Source organism: Oryza sativa, chromosome 11, assembly GCF_034140825.1.
Source record: "Oryza sativa Japonica Group chromosome 11, ASM3414082v1".
NCBI classification, from domain to species: domain Eukaryota; kingdom Viridiplantae; phylum Streptophyta; class Magnoliopsida; order Poales; family Poaceae; genus Oryza; species Oryza sativa.
In genome coordinates, this window is record NC_089045.1 from 15,019,065 (window position 1) to 15,023,186 (window position 4,122).

The following is a 4,122-nucleotide window of genomic DNA, read 5'->3' on the forward strand; positions in this document are numbered from 1 at the left end:
TTTGACTGGAGTAAAAAGTTTGTACATGGTGCTTTCCTTTCCTTCAACTTTCCATCAATAGTAATTTTTTTTACTAGAGAGTAAACGTAAAAGTTTACTGTAGTAAAATTTTTACTGAATCCAGTCCTTTTATAATTTAGCAGTATATTTTCTTCCGTTTGCCATTTTTATTCAGCTCGAGAACAGAGAAATGTAGATGGTAGTAATAACTTGTCACATCCTGATTTTCGTTTTAGGATTTATAAATTATTTAATAAATTATTATTAGAATTTATATTAAATGTTCATTAATTTACAAGTGAAGTTAAATGTGGGAAATAAAATTTCCTAAATATAAAGCATGGATGAATTTAATTTTTATTAAATTCTCCATGGTTAATTATAATCTCTGGAATTTTCTCGGATTTTTCGGAGCTCAACTCTTAATTTTAATCATACAAAGAGCAGTTCAGCAATTATTTAAATATTAAATTAATCATTAAATGATCTTATTTTAATTTTTTTAAGTACTTTGAGTGTCCAAGTATTTTCAGGATTTTCCCTGAAATTATTTGAGCAATGGAAGTATTTTTAACAATTCAAAGATCATTTTGGTGATTGATTTATTTGGAAAAGTAATAAAAATCCTCCTCCTCAGCTTGGGCCCTTTTCGGCCCATTCCTTCATCCCTTCTCTCTGTCCTCAGCCCAGCCTAAAGTCTAATTATACTCCCTCTCGCTACAGTGCTTCTCCTACCTCCAGCCGGCTGGACAGAGGCCGTGTTCATCCCGATACCGGCGCCAATCTCCGCCGAATCCGGTCGCTCCGTTGCTTCCCTTCCAAAATTGATTGCAAAAACGGATTCCTCTCTATCTCCTCTATCTTATCCACAAGAAACCCCCATCAAATTCGTTATCTATCTCACGAATTTTGGCCGTTTTTATTCGGGTGAACTCGGATAAATCCTAGCTTCCTACACCAAATTCCTCCGTTCCCGAGCCGATCTCTCCCTTTTCCGGCTATAAATAGCAGTCCCAAGACCTCCTCTTCCGTTCCCTCTTTTTCCCGAGTTTTTCCCTAGCCCTAGCCGCCTCCCCGCGAGCTCCCTCTCTCTCCACCTCCGGTCGCCTCTCCAGCCGCCGTGCGCCGTCGCCTCGGCCGTCGCCGGTCAGCCCCGTCACCTCCCTCGGCTTCGCAAGGGTGAGAGCTACCCCGGCCGCCGTTCCCCTTGCGCCGAAACCTCGCCGGAAGTCAATCTCACCATGAACCAGTGGGTTGCCGTCATGTTCCGATCTCCAGCCGCGCCGTTCGTTGTCGTCTATGGTCGCCTTTGGTCGCCGTCGCTTCCATTGGATTCGCAGCTGCGAGGAGAAGCTCGTCCACCCCTCCGTTGCTGCTGCTCGTCGCCGAAACACCGTCGCCGCCGTGGACAGTACTTCGCCGCCGTCGGCCATCTCCCTCGCCGTCTGTCGTCGCGTAAGTGGTGGTAAAGGTCGCCTTGATCTCCTCTCTCACCCGGTGCCCTCGGTTTGCATCATTGTACCGTGGTTCGCTGGTAACCGCCGTTCCCGTGCTCGCCGGCGTCGATCCCGCGTGGCAGCCATGTCATCGCTGACATCAGCGCCATCTTGGCCATCAAAATCAATATAAATCCTGTTATCTCTTTTCAATGACATATTAGTTCTTTTTACTATATGTCGTCTACTAAATTCATTACAATAATTTCCGGAGGATGCTTTAGTCTTATATCTCAGATATAAATTATTTGTAAATTGTTTAATTAATTTGGAATAGTCTTTTCTTTAATAGGTTTAATTAGAGTTAAATCTTTTAAAATTCACAATTAATTTATATGAAATCAGAATGAGGCCGTTCAAGTCTCTAAATTCATCTAAAATCATGATCTACATGTTTGTTTACATTATATGTACTGTTTATTTGGTTTTTATTAGTCTTTTTCTTCGTTTTGCGTGTTAGCTTGTCGTTTCCGTCGTTGCGAAGGTTCGTGAGTGCGTCGGAAGTGTTAAAAAGACTAATTGAAGACTAATTATTGCAAGGCAAGTCACACAGATCCCAAACAACCCTTTGAGCATGTTGAACCCGTTTAAAGCTAATGTTTTATTTCAATTTATGCATTATTTTCGAATGTCATCGGGTGGTGAGCCTTTCCCAATTAATTAATGGCCGAAGATGACTTTATTTTTCTATGGGTTATAATTTGATTAGCTAGAACCTTATATATTGGTTTGGTTCAGCTAAATGCTATATATATATATATATATATATATATATATATATATATATATATATATATATATATATGATTGCTTAGCCATGCTTAGAAACATTAGCTTACTAATGGGATGAATCACACTACATTATTATTTATGGTTATATTTAATGGTAGCTCACGATGGTTAATCGTGTTATGATAATTAAATGATAATTAAAACTTGTCGATGGTGGGTTGTGAGCACATGGTTTTGAAGGTCGTGCTCATGGCAATTAAGGACCGGTTCGCGAGCTACTATTGTGAGACATTAACCGTGCCAACCACAAGCCAGCGTGGGCAACGGCTTTACCTTTTGTATAGCATAGTTTATTACGGGGTGCCAGACTGAGAAGCGGCGAGAAGTCCATGGGGGTCGCTGTGGAGTCCCTTTGCAGTGCCGTGGTGGTACTTCGGGGTATGGCAATATGTGTGGAATCGTGTCTTGTGGGTATAATGGTACATCTCTGGCTAGAGTAAAACTATTCGAATAGCCGTGCCCGCGGTCATGGGCGGGTTGAGCAATGTTTTTCGTGATTAGTCTCATACCTCTCACAAATAATTATTGATGCAATAACTGGTAATAATTTGTTTAGCTCCTGGTTTGGAGTTAGATCTGTACAGCCGGGTATGGTTGTTCTGGATGGTTGGGCCTGAGCAGCATGGGTGTGCTGTTCAGTGTTGATTAATATTTCTGATTAATTACTCTACTGGTTTACTCTTAAATCTTTGCTAAATGCTGCTTTTGCAAATGAGCCTATATTATGCCATCCTTTGGTATCCTTGTGCACTTGCATATTTGCTGTGTGGCTTGTTGAGTATGTCATATGCTCACCTTGCAATAATCATCAAACCTCAGTTGAAAAAAAAGGATCCAGAAGTAGAAGACGTTTGGCTTATACCCCAGTTGAGCTGCCTGTGGGAGTGGAGCTGAAGCCATTGCTAAACCGTTAATTCCGCTGCTGTTTTCTTTTCTTTTGTAAGTATGTAACGTTATTATTATTATGATGGATTTGAATATTAAATTGTCAGTTTGTGTACCTCGGCTGATTCCTGGACGAGGATTTTATGCACAAATTAGTTCGGAAATTATAAGTGAATTTCTGGGCGTGACATAACTTATTTGGTAAAAATCTCTCCAAAGTTAGTAAAATTTTTACTCCCATATAGTTCTCACATTAATTCTTCTACTTGCATATATTTTGCGAGTTGTCATAGTAATATTTTTACTCGGATATATTTTCCTCGTAGTAATATTTTTACTCGTATGTTCTCATAGTAATATTTTTACTCATGTCCTCATAGTAATAATTTTACTCATGTATTTTACTACATGTTCTCTTTTACTCCCATGAATTCTCATTTGTTGCTTCATTTATCTTAGAATAATATGTGAAATAGCAATATGTTACCGTTCGTTTTGTTACCTTGAACCATGAAAATTTGATTATGAGTAAATAATACAAACATTGTAGAAGTCACTATGCGGGTGAAAAAATATTACACATCAAGCTAGCCCACAAAAACAAGAAATATGTTCTTCTAGGAGTGAGGAAGAACAGCTGGCCCAGCATTGGATAGCCGGCGATAGTAAGCATCTATCCTGGCTTGCTTCACCACGTGACGACGTGGTCGGCCTTGACGCCGTGCGTCCCAGGCTCCTAGTCCACACATCGGTTGACCCATCACCATCGCACATCACCAGCCATGCGCCATAGATCTGACCTCACTAGTACAGATCCTTCCATCTGTGACGGCCCATAACAAGACTGGAATTTGCGGGCCGTCATAAGGAAGTAATCTCAATCGGGCCGAAGTTTCGCCCGATTGAGATATGGTCGCACAGCCATGGTATATCGGCATAAAACTAAAGC

General features: G+C 40.6%; 1 long non-coding RNA gene across 1 annotated transcript; it reads left to right on the top strand.

Moving 5' to 3' along the window:
• Window positions 1-766: 766 nt before the first annotated feature.
• LOC136353856 (uncharacterized) lies at window positions 767-3,381 on the top strand. The gene is made up of 3 exons (XR_010737324.1): window positions 767-1,455; window positions 1,957-2,036; window positions 3,108-3,381. It is a non-coding gene; the product is annotated as an uncharacterized lncRNA (long non-coding RNA).
• The last annotated feature ends 741 nt before the right edge of the window (window positions 3,382-4,122 follow it).